Source organism: Odocoileus virginianus, chromosome 2, assembly GCF_023699985.2.
Source record: "Odocoileus virginianus isolate 20LAN1187 ecotype Illinois chromosome 2, Ovbor_1.2, whole genome shotgun sequence".
NCBI classification, from domain to species: Eukaryota; Metazoa; Chordata; class Mammalia; order Artiodactyla; family Cervidae; genus Odocoileus; species Odocoileus virginianus.
In genome coordinates, this window is record NC_069675.1 from 71188209 (window position 1) to 71208297 (window position 20089).

A 20089-nucleotide genomic window follows, 5' to 3' on the forward strand; every position below is an offset into this window, starting at 1 on the left:
ATTAAAAATTCATATGAATTGGTAAAATAGGAATACCATAGTTATAAATGGACTGAGAATATGAATAGTTCATAGGAGAAAAAATTAAACTTATTAATAAAAAGTAATAACAATGTTGATCATTAGGACTGATCTAAGAGAAACAAGTTGAAAAATTACTCTGTCTAGTAATTTAAAAGTTGATGAAATATAGTTTTGAGGAAGGTATAGTGAAACTGGTATATTCCTACACTGCTTTGGCAGACTAAAATATATTTTATAGAAACTATCAGTAATTATTTTGCTGAAGTAAAGTTCTGAAAATTGATTCTGAGGATGGCCATCAAAAGAAGGAAAAATATCTATGAAAATGTTTACTGTGAAATATTTTTATATATGTTTCAGTGTTTAGAAATTAAATGTTATTTATAATAATAAAAAACTAAAATCAGCCTAACAGAAGCATCATTATGCAAATTACAGTACTTCATTCAATAGACAGTATACAGTTTTTTAAGAAGATAAATACAGAAAATATGTGAAAATACAAGAAATACAATAAAATATACCTGGAAAATATACATGGAAAAATATCTATGATATACATTAAGTGAAAAAAAGTTGAAAATAAAATTTTATTACACTATGACCTTACTAATTACACTGTGACAGTCAAATAATAAATATATACCCATATACACAAGTCCTAAAAGTAAAATGAAAGTTTAATATGTTGGAATGGTGTAACAGTCTTATTTAGATTCTAGATATAATTCTAAATCTACTGATACAATGTTATTTGGGTAATAAAATAAAATAAGACATCCCTTTTTTCTGAAGAAAAAATACAATTTTAGGAAAAGAACAGAGAGAGTTAAAGAGACACACATAGAGGGTTAAGACTTAATGGCAACTAAGACCCAATACAGGCAAATAAATAAATATATTTTTAAAAATGACTTAAGTCTGAAATCTTTTTAAATTCCACTTCCCACAGATGAGTAAATTCTAGGCAGACTATTTCAAAGTATATAAAAATTCTGCTGCTTCAAAATGGAGTCTCTACAACATTGAACAAAAGAAGCCAGGCACAGATGGGTACATACTGTGTGATTTTACTTACATAAAATCTGGGAGCTGGCAAATTTATGATGTGTATACTTTTAACACCTGTAAATTATACCTCAATAAAGAAGAACAGAAATGGTTTGTAATCAGATAAGATCATTTCACAGAACTGAAAACCAGACAGAGACATTGAGAAGATTTCATTTTCCTTAAATTGCCTATTTGGAATGTAATAAAGCTTTTCTAGGTGTTTTGAGTAATCCACCCTTACTAAACCACCTTGGGTAAGTGTGGGTGGTCATGAATGGTGAGATGTTTATTTAAATACTTATTATGGCTCACACTGGCCAGACGGAGTGTACATCTTAAAGGCCACTGCTGCCTCTCCTCTTCAAATGACTGGGTGGATTCTCTTTCATAAAGAGTTATGTTATGTACATGATAGACTCTTAAAGGAATCCAAGAAATAAGACCATGGAGGTCCCAGTCTGGAAATCTGTGGCCAACACAGAGAAGAGGAATTGTACTGTAACATGAGATCCTGGCTGCAGAGGAAGGAATCCCAAGCTCCAGGAACATCATACAGTGTATCTGACTATAAAGGGGAACTTGACCTACTATTTGCATCTTCATGTTTTGGGTAATTGTTCTCCCCAGATAAATTATTTTGGAAGTTTTTATGCACATTAAAATGAAAACAGAGAAATTATTAAATCCTGTAATAGAGTGAGAGGAAGCCTTGTAGAGTAGAAAAAGCATGGACTTGATAGTAAAAAAAAATCAGGAGTCAAATTCTAGCTCTTCCACTTCCTAAACATGTGACTATGGAGAAATGATCCAATTCTTCTAAACTTCCATTTCTTTGCCTGTGAAATGAGGTTTATAATACCTGCCATATATTATCTTAAGGATTGCAGACTACACGAGTGCCTGGCATGCTGAGCAAACAATGGTGTCGGTAACTGTTAAATATTAAGAGAATTGGATACCTGCCATTCTCAGCACTTATGGCTGAATGGCTTTGTTCAAGATACTCATGTTTTTCATTTATTAAAAAAAGCCAAAAACATCTACTTGTTGAAGAATGGCTTCTGAACTTAATTTGCAAGCAGTCTATTTTTGTTCTTTCTATTGCTCCTACATGTGTCTACTGAAATAATCACTTTAACACTAGATACTAGAAAATGGCGAAAAGGTCTATTTACTGGGTATGTACAACACAAAAGGAAAAAAATCAGAAATGGTAAATGGCAACAGCACCTAACCTCCATTTGAGGCCCAAGGCAGAAAATTCTCCTGAAAGGGTGGATGAGAATGGCAACTGACTGCAGGTTGCTGACCTCATTTTTAGCAGTGATTTCATTGCTCTAATTTTTATCTTTTTAATTTTTAAAATATTTATTTATTTGCACCAGGTCTTTAATTGCAGCATGCAAACTCTTTAGTTGTGGCATGTGGGATCTAGTTCCCTGACCAGGGATCAAACCCGGGTCCCATGCACTGGGAGCATGGAGTCTTAGCCACTGGACCACCAGGGAAGCCCCATTGCTCTAATTTTTAAATGTTCATTTTGTTCTTGAATGAAATCAAGATAGGGCAAGTTTCAAGTGTATCACTCAGGGTCACAGACAAGATGGCAGAGTAGAAGAACATGAGCTCATCTCTTCTTACTGGAACACCAGAATCACAACTAACTGCTGAATGACCATTGACAAAAAGGTACTGGAACCTTCTAATAAAATACCCTACATCCAAAGACAAAGAAGAAGCCACAATGAGAAGATAGGAGGGACGCAAGTGCAACAAAATCAAACCCCATACAGGCCAGGTGGGCGATCCACAAACTGGAAAATATACTGCAGAAGTTCTCCCATAGGAGTGAAAGCATGAAGTCTGTATGCAAACCTGTTAGGTAACCTCATCCACCAGGCTTCAACCACAATCACAGAAAGACAAAATGAGATGGCAGAGAAATATGTCCCAGATGAAAGAACAAGACAAAAACCTCAGAAGAACAACTAAGTGAAGTGGAGATAGGCAATCTACCTTTAAAAGGATTCACAGTAATGATAGTAAAGATGATCCAAGATGTCCTAAATGAATGGAAACATAGATGGAGAAAATAACAAGAAATGTCTAACAAAGACCTAGAAGAACTAACGAACAAACAGATGAACAATAACTGAAATAAAAAATATACTAGAAGGAATCAAGTATATCACCCAAACGAGCAAACAGTGGCTTCCTATTGGCGTAGGGTCTATTTTCCTATAGTGCTTGATTCCAGAGCAAGGATAGTTACCCCATCTCATCTCTCGCTGCTGAGAGTGGGCATAAGGCCAAGATAGGGGCAGTTATCTTCCTTTTATTTCTCAGGTTCAAGATGCCTTATTTAGGGAAAAGAAAATGGCAATACTAGAAATAAAAATGCTTGTCCCGCCAGTCTCGGCCAAGTAGTACAAAATGATCTGATCCATTGTATATTTTAAACTAAAACACTGTTGCTTTCTGAACCCAGAATAGCATGGCCTGTGTTTCTCTATTTAAAAGGGGAAAAGAAAATCACAACTCTGCATGGGAAAATTCCCAAAAAAAGGCTTACGGCTGACTTTACCCCTTTTTCTTCACACCAACCAAGGTTAGATAATCACAAACAGCACTTTACCCTACTTCCTAGGATTGTTGTAAGGATTAAATGATATAAAATTACTCTGTCAAGTGCAAAATGCCACATAAATATTAGTCAGGTTATTACATGAAGGAAACTGGTATCATTCCAGGTTTGTGCTGGAGACAGTAACAATGAACTAAACAGACAGCTGGGCAAATCTGCCAGACAGGAAGCATGTCTGACTCTTGAACACAGGCTAGATTCCCTTCTGCTGAGCTATACCTGCCAGACTGGAAGCCCCTCGTGCTCCAGTCATGAATGGACACGTCCTGTCCAGGGCTTCCAAGGCCTCACCCCAGTCTGGCCTTTGGCTCCACCCTGCAGTGCTGGCCCAGGGCCAAGTCTGGGTTAACTTCCCCTTCTAGTTTGCCTGGTACTGCCTTTCCGGTACCATCAGGCATTAAGCCAGCGTCAGGTTTTGCAGAGCACAAGTGGCCCAAGAATGAAAACATTCCTTCCTTCATACTAGGGAACTTCCCTCCTCTTTCCCCTAAAAGCATTCCTATTTCTACTTCTTCTCTGGTTCTCATCTGCTCCAGGGCTCCAGATTAGGGTGTGGGAGGTCAAGAAGCTAAGATAAGAGGGAAGGATCAGTTTGTCTCATTGATCATTCCTCTAAATTGAGTCTCAACTGCTCTCCACTAGTGCTACTTCATTGCTAACTCCTTGCTTTCAGGAGCTGGAACGTAATAGGTTCTTAATAACTATTAGCAAAAGGAACACAAATATCAGATTAACGAATCAGCAAACATAGGTATACCTTGGAGGTTTTGTGGGTTCAGTTCCAGACCACCTTAATAAAGCAAATATCTCAATAAAGTGAATTTTTTGGCTTCCTAATTCATATAAAAGTTGTGTTTACAACACACTGACATCTATAAAGTTAACAGCATTACGTATTAAAAATATACCTACCTTAACTAAAAATACTTTATTGTTGAAAACCCTAACCATCATCCGAGTCTAAAGATCACTGAACAGAGATCATGACGATAAATAATGATCAAACAGTTTGAAATATTGTGAGAAGGAATAATACTGAAATATTTGAAATATTGTGAGAAAGACTAAATTGTGACACAAAGACATGAAGTGAGCAAATACTGTTGAAAAACAGCACCAATAGACTTGTTTGATATGCAGGGTTGTCACAAATCTTAATTTTGTAAAAATGCAGTATTTGTGAAGCACTATAATGCATGCCTGCATGCTCAGTCGCTTCAGTCCTGTCCAATTCTTTGTGCCCCATGGACTGTAGCTCACCAGGCTCCTCTGTTCATGGGATTATTCCAGCAAGAATACTGGAGTGGATTGTCATTTCCTCTTCCAGGGGATCTTCCCATCTCAGGGATTGAAGCTGTATCTCCTATGTTTCCAACATTGATAGGAAGATTCTTTACCACTGAACCACCTGGGAAGCCAAAGCACAGTAAAGTTAAGCATGATAAAACGAAGTACACCTGTATCAAACGAAGTCCAGGGCCTTTTCCTGGACCGTGACCTCCCCTATTCCTGCCTGCTTTTCATCTGTTTTTACATTCAGAAACTAGGGCACTTCAGCTTGGGTTCCCAGATTAACTTTGATTTTAGTTCTTTATGCACAAAGGATCACTTTCAGCACATCCATACTTTCATGTGAGTTTCAAGAGGAAAAAGAAACCTAAAAAGGGACAAACCTTCCTATCTATTTCTCGGAAGGGTCAGAATCAATGTGGCAATATATAAATGTGTGTGTGTGTTTAGGAGTGGCATGAAAAGATTGTGAGGTTGTGTTATTTTCAATAGGAGAATGGAAGAGACACCCTAGCTGGAAAGCAGAGTTGCTAACAGCAGAGGCAGACTAACTCCTGCCAAAGACAGGAGGTAAAGAGGGAATAGCTCTAAAATCATGCTACACACCCCTATCTCCTGATGCCCTAGATCAGGAGGGGAGAGCCAGGGTTTTCTGGTGTTCAGTGGTGGAACAGTGTTCCACTGCTACAGCACATCAACTATGAAACCCAGGTGGTATCAAATACTCAGATATACATGTAGTTGGAATGACAGAAGGAGATGAGAGAGAATAGGGCAGAAAAAAAGTGGTTTAAAAAATAATGGCTAAGACTCCCACTACAATATTGTAAAGTAATTAGCCTCCAACTAATAAAAAAAATAAATTAAAAAAAAATAATGGCTAAGACTTTTCTTAATTTGATGAAAGACAGAAATTTGTAGATAGAAGATTATAAATGAACATTAAGCAGAAGAAACACAAAAAAGGTTCACACTGATGTACACCAAAGTCAAATTACTGAAAGCCAAAGCCTAACAGCAACTCTCAAAAGCAGCAGGAGAAAATAATATATTACACAGAAGGAAAAAAATGATCCGATCAACAGCCATCTTTCATCTGAAACCATGGAGGCCAGAGAGAATGGAAAAACATCATTAAAATGCTGAAACTAAAAAAACCATCCTGTCAATCCAGAACTCTATATTCAGGGGATATGTTATTCAAGTATGAAAGAAGAATAACAATATTTTCAGATAAAGTACAACTAAAAAGATTTGTAGCCAACAGATCTACACTAGAAGAAACACTAAAAGAAGCTTTTCGGGTTGAAGGGAACTATTAGATGGAAACCTTCATTCAACAGGGAAGAATGAAGCACACCAAAAATGCTAAGCATCTGAGTAAATTAAAGAACTATTTTTTGCTCCTTTTCTCTTAATTTCTTTTCAAATTGCTTTTAGTATTTGGTTATAGTCTATTGTTTATAGTCTTGGGAGATTTATTACTTGCAGAGGTATTACATATGAGCTCATAGCCTTCCTACTCTGTATTTATCTTATGGGATGCTTAGAGTCTGGAATTGCTTCTGCTCTCTATTCGAGCCTCTTTCCATTACTAAGAATTTGTTATGTGCACTGACTGGGTAGTAATGTGGTGAGGGACAAGTCTTTGAAAACCAACAGAAACGGAGATTGCTAGAATATAGAATATATATGGTTGGGAGGGAGAATCAGTGCAGGGAAGGAAAACATTGAGATTAAATGCTCCCATGGTAAAAGCAAAGTTACCAGGAACAGGCCTTCAATCTGTTCTAATTTGTGGCAGAACTTGGGGAAGAGAAACGTAACATACTTGGTCCACTACCTAATTTCTCAACCTTCTCACCCTACAATAATTCCTAATCTTCTTAAGGCTTGACAGATATGTCTATATGTCTTTAGGTAGTACTTAGTTCCTCTAGGTATCTGATTTCCAGTTGGTGCAGGAAGTGAAAAAGAGGTGGTAGGATTTGGGAAATAATAAGGGGAGAAATTACAGATACTGTTCCAAGGCGCGCCCTGTGAGGAGAAGAGGAAGTCAAAGAGCTGGAACTGTGGTGCTATCACCCATATGAATCATCAGTGCTGAAAGAGGAGGATAGGATGGACACACTGGCCTCAGAGCTCTGAATGGAACCCTGGGATATAATTGTTTTAGTGTTTGGGTTACTATAGGCTTCCAGTTGTATTCAGGACCTCAATTTCTATCAGAGGTCCTTAGCTTTTTGGTCTATTATAGGAAGACTTAAATTTTTTCTTAAATTTCTTTATAACTATTCCTTTCTACAAAGTTCATTTTTGTCCTACCAAGGATTTGGCCTCCTCCTTTAGAAAGAAAGAGGACTCAGGGTGAATGGTATCAGGTCCAGGACCCAGAAACACAAATGACATTGATCAGACAATGGGAGGGAAATGGAGACTGGCTGTCAATTGGCCTATTGGGAATAAAAATAGATTTTACCTTACAGACCAACCCTTTGGAGAACTACGTTGAGAAGGATTCAGAGGCTTGGACTCAAGCACAGACTCCAAAAGGGATCATAAATAATTGGTGATATCTGTCATGGGAATAAGACCATGTGCTCAAGAGTGCTGTCTGTAGCTCGGGTGGTTTGTTTGCAGACTGATTGGTCCCCAGCAGATAAAGGATAGACTGACTGGTCTCTAGTAGATAAATGACTTCCTAGGCAAATGCAAAGAAGTCAGGTTTTCCTGTGTCACCGACTCAGGACCTGTCTATAAAGTCTAAGTCAGGTCCAAATCTAAGAGTTAGGAAAAACATCTAATGTGAGAGTGGGAAAAGCCTGTTTATCATTACTAATGTTTGCTAAGTTCCTCACAGAAGTTGCCTGTCTAGTTCAGATAGGCCTGGTCTCTGGAGTCACGCCTCTTAAGTCAGCCTGGCTACATTCACATGCCCCAACGTGTACGAGTGAAAGGAAGCTATGGGATCTTTTGCTTTGCACAGATTTCTCCTTTTCCAACAAGTCATGGTGTATGAGTTTTGTACATGGGTCCATCCTACACTCCACGTGTAAAGCCAACAAAAATCTTGGGTCTTGCACCTCCACTTTGTTATGCCCATAGGAACCACCGATGCCACCTCTAACCTCAAATAATAAAAAGCCTTTCTCTTGAAGGAGTGCTGTGTCAAGGGCAAGCCCCCCATAAATGGTGGTGACTTGAGTTATTGAGGCTAGGAGCTGAAAGGAGAGAAAAAACAGATGCTTAATTTGAGCTTCACCTGTCAGGCAGCTCTCAGGTGGGGAAGAAAGGTCAGCATCCGGAGGGCTTCAGGTCGTGGAATTCACGGAGAGATGACTATCTTCTTACTGCTTGGCCAGAGTATTCGAGGTAGCTACTCTGCGTGTGGATGGGGGCTGGAAGGCTCCTTTCTCATCCTTTTTTGTTTGTTATAGAGGAGGGTGAGGGACGCTGAATGGACGACTGTTAGGTACGATGAAGGTGAGTCCTTCTGGGGTATTTGAGGGAAAGGCCAGTAACACACCCATGAACAAAGGTGGGAATAACCTATGCCCGTCCCATCCCCATTCCAGGGGAATTGAGCTCCCAGGTGAGAAGGCTCCAGAGAGAACCCCACAGGGACTTGGGGTGGGGTGGGGGCGCCTGCATCAGGGACGTGCTGGACACCGGTTGGCCCTCTTCCGAAACCATGGGGTCTGCGGTGGCAGGAAACGCACTACCCAACCCCAACATGTCACCTCGGGGAGGAGGAGCCAGGTGGATAGGCACCCCTCCAGGAAGGGCTGCCGGGTTCAGGGCTTTGGGGCCTCCCCGAGGGAAGAGACGAGCATGAGGACCAGGCCCGCGGGGTCCACGGCCTCGAGACTCCAGGGGTGAGGAGCCGCGCCCGGGCCAATTTCGGGTTCCCAAGCGAGTACGAGTCGGTGCCCGCCAGCGGGCGGGCGGGCCGTCAACTGCCCGGCCCGTCGCCTCCCTCCCCGCCCCCCGGCTTCCTGCGGAGGCCGCGGCCGCCATGTTGTGGGGCTGAGGCGGCGCCGCGGAGCCCGAGCGGCCGTGACAGGCTGCGCAACAGGTTCGCTGTCGGCGGCCTGACGACGAAACAGGCGCGGCGGCGGCTGCCGAGCAGGTCTCCCGGCATCCGCCCGCGCCCGCGCCGCTGGTGCCGAGGGTCGCGGGGTCGCGCTGTGACGTGCGGGAGGCGCGGCGGGCGCGCCAGGTGGGTGAAGCCTCTCCCCAGGCTGCGGCAGGGCGCGGGGCAGGTGCGGGCGCTGCCGCGTCCGCCGCGGGGAGGATCGCGGGCCGGGCTGGGAGGCGGCTGCGCGCCCCACACGACGCGGACGGGCCCTCGGGAGCCTCGGAGGTCCCCGAACTAGGCCCCTGGCAGTCTTGGCGGCGCCGGGCGGAAACCTCCGGCCCCGGGTTCCTGCCCCCGCGGCGCGGCCAGGGCGGACGGCCAGGGGCCGGGGCCGGGCTGCGTCTTCCCCGCGGTCAAACCCCGGACCGCGGCCGCGGCCTCTTCTGGCAGGTGCGGACGCGGCGGCCGGCTCCTTCGCTTTCGGGGTGCGGGCAGAAGCGAACCAGCCCTTAGGGGCACCCGCCCGCTTCCTCGGGGCCCCATTTTATTTTCACGGAGTTGGTTTTCCTTCTTGGCAATGGTTGGTGCGGAACGTCAGGTGAGCCGCATCCCAGTGCGTCAAAGTAGCCCGAGTCACGAGAGGCCAGTGGGCGGATGCTCTGAGTCCGACGCTCTCATTAAACCAAAGTTGGGAAATGTTACAATTTGACTTCAGCGTTATTGACTTCCAGGGTATACAGGAAGCACGGAGAGCTGTAATCTCTTGGACCAGAGTAAAAGTTGATTGCTTTTATAATTCTTTTTGAAGACGCCTGCATGTGTATAGTGAATGGGTAAACCGAGGCTGAAATGCAGATGGCTGTGCATTTTGTAAAAAGATGATGTATTTAGATTTATTAATCCTGTGCGTTATGGTAGAGTGATTGCTGATGGCAAGTATGCTTCACTTGAGACATATTAATTAGGAATATTTTTGATAGAATACTTTGTGATAGGAATTGAGCTTAACACAAAAATGTTTGCTTTGCTAAATGCACTAGTTTGTTTTTACTAGGGTTTACTTGCTTACCCAGAAATAGGCGAGGGTGCCTTGAAATTTTGTGTTGTCCTAGTCAGCTTAATTTAGATAGCATACACTCCAGGTTAAGCTTCTTAAAGCAAAGTAATTGCCTCTCTCCCTGTGCGTCTTTGCTATGTTGTTAATCAGTGGGGAAACCTAAACACAATCTAGAAACATCACGGAAAACCCTTACATAAATTAATAATGACGTCTCTCAAAATTTGAAGATGGTAGCAATTTTGTTGTGCTAGGTTTCTTTGGCTGTGCCTACGATTCCCTTGTAATTTATTTCGCCCAGCTTTATTGAGATATGCTTGATATATATTCCTTATTACTTCAAAAGTAGGTAAGGTGAAAGTTGTTTCTAAAAGCTTCATTTAAGGACAAACAGAATTTTGTGGGTTTTTTTTAGGTCATGGAAAAAATTGTGCATGGCTGCTGATTTAATGTAGTAGTAGTGAGCCTCACTAAAGCCTGCATTTTTAATATACTTTAATGCATGTAATTGTTTTTTTGCTTACCTTTATAACAAAAGGTAGAACTGTTTGAGAAAACTTGACCTGTACTGAATTATTGAGCAGGGAGGTACTATTGTTAGCTCAGCATATCTCATGGCTAAAATCCAGATCTCATCAGATACATATATAATATATATATAATATATATATTATATATATGTAATACATATGAGAAAATGTATTATACAATTGCTGGGATTAGAATTATGGTTTTAAAAAATTTTGTATTTTCACAAAATCTGAATAGTAAAAGGAACCTTTATACATCCATCACCCAAACTCAGCAGCTTTCAAGACCTTCTTTGCCCATCTCTTTCTTCCTTTATTTTTTTCACTCTATAGACTTACCATATCTCTTTTTTAAAGTGGAAATTTCTTACATAACCTTAAGATTTTTACTTTGTTGTATTTTTAATATAGAGTCACAAATTTCTATCTAGTAAGACAAAAAGACCATTTATTGGCTATCTACTTCAGCTACTTTCCTCAGTATTAAAATATATTTACCATTTTTGTCATTTATTGAGCACTTACTGCCTCCCAGGCTCTGTGTTGTGTTACATAATCATTTGAAGCTCACAGAGACCCTATGAGTAGTTCTTTCCCACCCATCAAATAGATAACTGAAATGTTAACCTGGATGGAGGTTAACAGAGCTTCTCTAGGTTAACTGAGTTATTCTAGGTCACTGAGCTAGTGAGTACAAGAGCTAGGTTTCAAACCAGGATTCTTCTAACTTCAGCACCTGTTCCTTATATGGTACATTCATCTTGGTTCAGAAATTAAAACAAAAGGTTATTTGGGCATTCAGTATTTGTTGAGTAAATGAATGAAAGTTTTGATACATATTCCATCAATAAGTAGCATTTTTATATACTATATTTACTTGTAAAGCACTTATATTAACAAGTTCCAGAAATGATTCAGAATAAACTAATTACCTTACTCAAAATATGGTGGTATTTTATTACCATACAACAATGCATGTGCCTGTTTTTCTTTTTTTATATTCTGATCTTTTCAGTACCTTATTTATGGAAAGATTTATGGAATAACTATTAATATTTATGAAGAAAGGCTAAAAATAGGCAGACGTTTTTGTGTGCCAATTGTTAAAAGGCGGGATTCCAAGTGTGAAGTATAAAAATAATCTTTAGGATTAGTTCTGTAAAAGAATAGTTCTATAGATGAAGCTGCATCAGAAATGCTATATTTTTTTACTTGAGTTTATTTTTTACTTTTTACCATTCTCTACCTACAAAGCACAGCGACTAAATTAAAGTCCTGTTGGGGAGAGTGTGCCTATAGGTATTCTTGAGAAGGAGGATCTGAACTGGTCTTAAATGATCTAGAGGCAGAGAGGAAGTGGGGGAGGGGGGAAGGAAACCCAGCAGAAAAAGAATACATCTGAGCAAATGTAGCAAGAAAGATGTGTTTTTACAACTCTAGAAGGGCACCATGTTTCATTTTCAAATGTTCTGAGAGATTAATTTAAAAATTAATTTCACAGCTATATCAGGACACTGAATGATTTGTTTGTGAAGTTATACAGCAGTGGTTATGGTAGACATTTATAGAGATCTAATATCAGATGGTAGACTTTTAACTTGTTTTACTTAAGCAACTGTTAGATGTTTTCTAGATTTTTTTTTTCACTAGTGCATATTCATTTTAGAAAAAGTATATGTATTTCAATAAAAATTTTATTTATTTTGGTCTGGATAAAAGTACAGGCCTTTAAGTTAAGTCTCATGCTTATATCTGTTTTGAGCAACTTATTTTAATTCTCTAAGCTTCTGTTTCCTCATATGTAAAATGGGGAAAATAACAGTGTCTATCTCATAGTGATGTTGTATGTAATATAAAGTCCTTACAGTAATTTCTGCTTAGTTTAAGTGCTTAATAAATGTTACATATTATTATTCCAACTTACTTAGAAGTTTCAAAACTGAACTAGTCCTCTTTCTATTTTTTATTTATTAAAAAAATTTTGCTCTTAATGTTTAATCTTACCATCAAAACAATCCATAAAAGAAGGCTGGAAAATAGAGTAGAACTTAGCCACAATCCTGTCTCCCAACAAAGAATCTGCATTTTTAGTCCCCTTAATTTGGGGGAGGGTGGGAAACAAAGCCTAAAAGTAGCAAATGTTCTTTATCTGGAAAAGAAGCTACTGCTTTGGTTTATTACTTTGATGTCTTTGAATCCACATGCTTAAATAACTTCAACTTTTCAGTGTGAGGAGTATTTGGCTAGTATGAGGTTGATAATGGGAGAGAATGACCAAGAACAGTGTCAAACTGCAGAGGCCACATAGATAAGGACCCAGTAGGGTTTGCTTGGACAGTTTGGAGGACACTGATAACTTGCTGTATCATTTCATTTTTGCTTAAAAATAGGTATTTGGACACTTTCTTCACCACCTTGCCACTCCTCCCTCACGCTTAAGAATGGTTGCTTAAATATGAGAATTAAGTAGGTCAAATTAATAAATTTCACAATTTATGCAACATTTGAGGAGTTTTAGTGAGTGTGTGCTAAGTTGCCTCAGTCGTGTCTGACCCTTTGTGACCGTATGGACTGTGCCTTTGCGATGCTGTGGACAGAACCCTCCAGGCTCCTCTGTCCATGGGATTCTCCAGGCAAAAATACTGGAGTGGGTTGCCATGTCCTCCTCCAGGAACTCTTCCTGACTGAGGGATTGAACCTGTGTCCCTTACGTCTTCTGCATTGGTAGGCAGGTTCTTTACCACTAGTGCCACCTGGGAAGCCCTTTTAATGAGTATGAAATACTTTTTGGTGAATATAAGTGAGAATTTAGAGATTAATGGAGTTTGCTGAGAATGAAGCAGACTAGGAATGCTTGTGTAGCCTTCATTCTCTAACTTTATGGTAAGCCCTGAAAACCTGAATGGTAAAGAAGACTTTGAGATTTAATTTCCCTTAATTCTCTTCTTCTCACTAGAAGCATTTTAGGCTTTACCTCTGCTAAAGCTCCAGTGAGATGCTTAGACAACTTGTATTAGAAGACTTTCCCTCCCCACTTCTCCTTTCTTCTGGTGTCTGGTCTTCATCATTCCATATATATATATATATATACATATATATATATATATTTCTTTTTTTTTTTTTTTTTTTGGCTGTGCAGCATGTGGGATCTTAGTTCCCTAACCAGGGATCAAACTCATGCTCCCTGCCATGGAAGTGTTGAGTTCTAACCATTGGACTGCCAGAGAAGTCCCTTCCTTCCATGAATCTGACTGAAGTTTTTTCCTCCTTCTAGCATGCTAGTTCCTACATCCAGGATCTAGGGTTTCACTGTTCCCTGAAAGGTGAGTTACTTGGATGACTGAGATGGAAAGAGCCATGCCATTTATGGAGACAGATATAGATAACTCAAAGCTTTCTGACCTGGGTTTTATAGTCTTTATAACCTGGTGGTCATCCCATCTTGAAAAAGTACGTGCTTCAGCTCCCTTTTATATCCATGTTTACTATTGCTTTCCTCATTAGGTTGACTTTACCCCAACTTTATCTTTCTAGGGGTTTCAATGGGAAAAAAAAGCTCCTCTTACCTATTTTTCTGCCCTCTGCTTTAACTTTCTTTTATTCTCAGTCTCTTTCTTCTTTAAAAAGTTAAACCTAACAGAAGTCAGTCATATTTCTTGATACTGAATTCATTCGTTCTTCTAGCAAATAATGAGTGTCTTCATGCCAGGAATTGATCCAACAACTGAGAGTATAAACAGTAAACAAAACACACAAAAGCCCTGCCCTGTGCTACTTGTTTTCAGGAATGGGGAGTGGAGACAAAAATGTTTAGGAGTTAGAATTTGCTGAGTGCTATGAAGAAAAGTAAGGTAGGAAATGGGACTAGGGAATGTGTGGGCAGGTGGGTGGGGGTAAATGGAGAGAAGTAAGAGTTTGCCTCATTCAAAATTATTAAAGAATTCAAAATTGGGGGAGGATGATTGTACACATTTTATGAGTAAAATAGTATTTCAGATCATTGTATTTAACAGAAATGTTTATCATTTACTATCTGGTTTGGACCCAGTAGATCTCTTAATATTTCTATTTTCAAATAACTTAAGCCAGAAAACAAAAAACCTCAGGTACAACATGAACCTAGAGCAGATAAACTGTTTGTCAAATAGCTTAGAATAGATACCTTAATTTGATTTTTTCTAAAAGTGCTATGTTGTGTTTGTTTTTAAATTTTATAGACTTTTTGTTTATGCTATTTTTATTATGATGAGTAATATAAAGTTCCTTGTGTAAAACTGGAAAGCTGCAGAGAAATCGAAGGAAGAAAATTGTAGTCCTTAATAATATTATCTGGAGAAATATTCAGTGTTAATATTTTGGTAGATCTCATCTAGAAATTTTTCTTTGGGAAAAATGGAATTATATATTCTGCTTTTGTTATCTGATTTTTAGTTTACTACCATTTATTTACATACTTTTGCTCATTTAGTCTTTAGTCTCTCTTTAAGAGCTGTTCTATCATTATTTATTTTACAGCTAAGAAAATTGAGCAAGGACAAGTTTAGTAATTTTCCCAAGATCCCACAGCCAGTAAGTGGCAGCCATAGGTTATGAACTTATTCTGACTCCACAGCCTGTGGAGGTAGTTTATAGTTGTTTCTGTTGTTATTTTAAGTTGTGCCACAGCTAACATTCGTGTTTATACCTATGATTATTTCCTTAGAATAAATTTCTAGTAGTTGTAGTAATATTGGGTCAAAAGGTGTGGATACTTCCTAAGGCCCATGTAAATGTATTGCCAAGTTGTTTTCCAGAAAAACCTGTCAGTACTAAAGTGTTCTCTTACCACATGAAACCAGATTCCCCACATCCTTAGAAACACTTCTTTTTAAGTCTAATAATTTGATATAGACCCTTGTTTTAATTTTTCTTTCTCTGAATACTAATAGTGAAGTGAAAGTTGGCCAGTCGTGTCCAGCTCTTTGCAGCCTCATGGCTATACAGTCCATGATACAGGCCAGAATACTGGTGTGGGTAGCCTTTCCCTTCTCCAAGGGATCCTTCCAACCCAGGGATCCAACCCAGGTCTCCCACATTACCGGCAGATTCTTTACCAGCTGAGCCACAAGGGAAGCCCAAGAATACTGGAGTAGGTAGTCTATCCCTTCTCCAGCGGATCTTCTGATCCAGGAATCAAACTGGGGTCTTCCCAAGAATACTGGAGTAGGTAGTCTATCCCTTCTCCAGCGGATCTTCTGATCCAGGAATCAAACTGGGGTCTTCTGTGTTGCAAGCAGATTATTTACCAACTGAGCTATCAAGGAAGCCCTAATATTAATAAGGTAATACTTAAACTTTTTTCTTTGAGAAATATTTGTCTCTGTCCTTTTCTCACTCCATTGGCATGTTCATCTCTTGTTTATTTCTAAAATTTCTTTAAACATTAAGAATAGTAACTCTTTGCTTATAGGTGTAAATTTTTTTTCCAAATTTGTATCTTAGTTTTGTAAATGAATTCTTATCAATCATAATGATAATAGCTAAGGTTTATGTGCTTCCCTGGTGGCTAAGAAGTTAAAGCGTCTGCCTGCAATGCGGGAGACCTGGGTTCGATTCCTGGTTTGGGAAGATCCCCTGGAGAAGGAAATGGCAACCCACTCCAGTATTCTTGCCTGGAGAATCCCATGGTTGGAGGAGCCTGGTTGCCTACAGTCCACGGGGCCACAAAGAGTCGGACACGACTGAGCGACTTCACTTTCACTTTCAGGGTTTATGTAGTAATCACCGTGTGTGGTGTGCTTAGTTACTCAGTTGTGTCCGACTCTTTGTGACCCTATGGACTGCAGACTGCCAGACTCCTCTGTCCGTGGAATTTTCTAGGCAAGAATACTGGAGTGGATTGCCATTTCCTATTCCACAGGATCTTGCCAACCCAGGGATTGAATCTGTGTCTCTTGCATCTCCTGCTATACTAATTGATTATATTTATTAACTCATTCAATTTTTATAAGATCTCTGTGAGGTAGGTGCAGTTATTAGCTCCATTTACAAAGTACTCTGACGGTATGTTTTAAATTCTCAAACAGTTTTTTTCTTCTGTGTCCTTGCCCATTTCTGTTCTCAGTTCCTTAGACTGTCTTTTCCTAGCCTAATTGGGTGATACGTTTTGTTCAGTTTTTCATTACTTAGTTTAGAAGTTATTTCCTCTGGGATTACTCATCTAACAACTTTCTAGTTCCCTAAGGCAAAGTTAGGTGCCCATCTTCTGTTTTTTCTTTATAGCCATTGCACTTACATGCAGTTATCATTTTTGATCTTATTCCTCTTGTGTATTCCCTGCTCTTATACATTTTATACAGATGCTGTACATCTGAATACTCTGTAAATATTTGTTGATTTGAATTAAAGGTGCTCATGATAATGTTGGTGATATAAGAAAGAAATCAACCTTCCCAGTATGTAAAATAGAGAAACTTACATTAAGGAAGTTAACCCTGGAACTCAACTTTGAAGGCCAGTGGGGAAGGAGGCAGAAGGAGGGGGGCCTAGACACTGAGTGAAAACACACATGGGTATTTCCCATTCTGGGAACAACAATGATTTACAGTGATTTTGAGGCTTATCAGCTTTGCCTCTGGGAAAGCCTGGTGTAATAAATCCCCCCTTCCCCCAGCGTACCTGGTCTGGTGTTCAGAATATTTCAGTCTCTTCTGGATCTCTTCTGTCATGAAGCAGAGCTCAGTTTCTCTTCTGACTTCCTCATTTTTTCAATGTGACAGGAACAGGGGAAGTTGGCAGGTCCTGGTATAATCTTGATAAGATCTTGACATGCCCAGGGAAGTTTTGTGACTTGGTGGGGAAGGCCCACTGGCAGCCTTTGCCAAACATGGAAGTCTTGGGCTTGGGGAGAGAGGGAACCCTGCAGCCTGTCTGTGAAGACCTGGGTTCCTGCACACCCTTTCCTGGTTGTCAGCACATGGCATGAGACCTCAGTGTCTTTTCTCTTCGGCCTTCGTTACGTTTCTGGTCTTCTAGCTTTAATATAAGACTAAGAGACGTTCTTCTTTGGCTCTAGTCTTGAGGTATACAGACTGCTGGTTTTGAAGAAGAACAAGTGAGCACTTCACAGATTGACAATATAATTTATTTGGCATTTAATTTGATATTTTTTCAAATTCTCCTCTTTATATCTCATCATGTAACTAAAACTTTTTTCATTATGAGAATAATTCTTGCTTATTGAAGAAACTTTGTGTAATAGAGAAAAAAAAAGTAGGAGTAAAGTTATTCCACCAATTACAACCCCTTTTTCGTGTCTCCCACCACCCTGTTTTTTCTCTTTGTTTTTACATACGTATTTTTGTACATGTTTTACAATATAGCACTGTAGTTAGGAACATGGCTTGTGCTGTCTGACTAGGGTTTTAGTTACAGCTTAGCCTTTTATTAGCTTTGTGAATGTAACTGTCTCACTAAGCCTCAGTTGTCTTTTCTTTAAAAAGTGGCGATTTCATAAAATATTTATCCCTAGAGTTTTTATGAGGATGAAGAAACAATATGCTTTCAGTGTGACCATCTCATAATGACTTTTCAGTAATAATCAGGCCTGTCCTTTGGTTAGGTCGTCGAGGGGTGCACTTCTGGGCTGTGCTTGGGGAGAGGAGGTGGGTCAGGGTACTGTGCCTTTCTTTTATGAAATAATTAAAATTCAACTTCAGATTTTTTTTTAACATTTTCAAGGGGCCCTATGAAAATGTTTACGCTGAGACCTCCTTTAAAATATGACTTTTATCTTGGCCTAGCCTCACAGTGGGTGAGTGGCGCTGGGCCTCAGACTTCTAGGATGGCCCTGATGATGATGGTATCAATGATATTGCAATAACAGTAACAAGTAAAGACCTGAGTGTCAGGCTTGGTGTTTGATAAGTATTCAGTGATTGTTAGCTGCTCTTTTTAATAATGATAAATACACATTTATAGTATGTTATATATTATAAATTCCAACTGATGTTGGCAAGTGTTATATGCAGAGTACAGCATGTGAGATGCTGGGCTGGATGAAGCACAAACTGGAATCAAAATTGCTGGGAGAAATATCAGTAACCTCAGATATACAGATGACAGTACCCTTATGGCAAAAAGTGAAGAGGAACTGAAGAGCCTCTTGAAAGTGAAAGAGGAGAGTGAAAAAACTGCCTTAAAACTCAGCATTCAAAAAATGAAGATCATGGCATCTGGTCCCATCACTTCATGGCAAATAGATGGGGAAACAATGGAAACAGTGGGAGACTTTTTTTTTTTCTTGGCCTCCAAAATCACTGCAGATGGTGACTGCAGCCATGAAATTAAAAGACACTTGCTCCTTGGAAGAAAAGCTGTAACAAACCTAGACAGCATATTAAAAAGCAAAGACATTGCCGACAAAGGTCTGTCTAGTCACGGCTATTTTTTTTCCAGTAGTCATGTGTGGATGTGAGAGTTGGACCAAAAGAAAGCTGAGTACCAAAGAATTGATGCTTTTGAACTGTGGTGTTGGAGAAGACTCTTGAGAGTCCCTTGGACTGCAAGGAGATCCAACCAGTCCATCCTAAAGGAAATCAATCCTGAGTATTCATTGGAAGGACTGATGCTGAAGCTGAAACTCCAGTACTTATGCGAAGAACTGACTAATTGGAAAAGACCCTGATGCTGGGAAAGATTGATGGTGGGAGGAGAAGGGGATGACAGAGGATGAGATGGTTGGATGCATCACTGACTCAATGAACATGAGTTTAAGCAAGCTCTGGGAGTTAGTGATGGACAGGGAAGCCTGGTGTGCTGCAGTCCATGGGGTTGCAAAGAGGGAGACATGACTAAGCAACTGAACTGAACTGATAAATAAGCAGTTTCCAGGTTATTACATAATCTTCCTGAAATTTTTTTTAAAAGGTTATTGAGGTATCTGTCTAGATAAAGATATATCTGTATATCTAGATAGATCAATCTATCTACCTATATATATCTAGATCAATCTATGTATCTAGATAGATCAATCTATCTACCTATATATATCTAGATCAATCTATGTATCTAGATAGATCTATCTATATATATCTAGATCAGTCTATAGATCTATCTATATATATCTAGATCAATCTATAGATCTAGATAGATATATCTATCAGATCTATCTATATCTATCTATATCTATCTAGATATATAATTCACATATCACTATGAATTTGATTGAAGTGGCAGCATAATACTTGGCTCAGTGTGTTCTCCCCTTGTTGGATGCTCATATCATTTCCAGTTTTTCTCTGTAGTAACTAATAATAGCTGCAGTAAATGTCATTGTAAGTAAAGCACTTCCCACATTTATTATTGTTTCCTTATGACAGATTTCCAGAAGTGAAATCATTGACTTACAGGATAAGAACTTCATTAGGATTCTT

General features: G+C 39.5%; 1 protein-coding gene and 1 long non-coding RNA gene across 6 annotated transcripts in view; one reads left to right on the forward strand and one right to left on the reverse strand.

Annotated features, from left to right (window-relative positions):
• Positions 1-352: 352 nt before the first annotated feature.
• On the reverse strand, positions 353-8711 carry LOC139029897 (uncharacterized). The gene is made up of 2 exons (XR_011482181.1): positions 8274-8711; positions 353-5129 (listed from the first exon to the last, which is right to left on the reverse strand). It is a non-coding gene; the product is annotated as an uncharacterized lncRNA (long non-coding RNA).
• A 101-nt stretch (positions 8712-8812) lies between these two features.
• The window catches only part of ITSN2 (intersectin 2), a 120123-nt gene continuing 108846 nt past the window's right edge, over positions 8813-20089 (forward strand). The window contains exon 1 of one of the 5 annotated variants that reach the window (XM_020870444.2): positions 8813-8886. The gene's annotated coding sequence lies outside the window, so the exon portion shown is untranslated. Of the gene's footprint in view, positions 8887-9035; positions 9231-9614; positions 9688-20089 lie in introns of those variants that run through there. The other 4 variants (XM_020870446.2, XM_070450997.1, XM_070451003.1 and 1 more) reach the window with 4 other exon arrangements.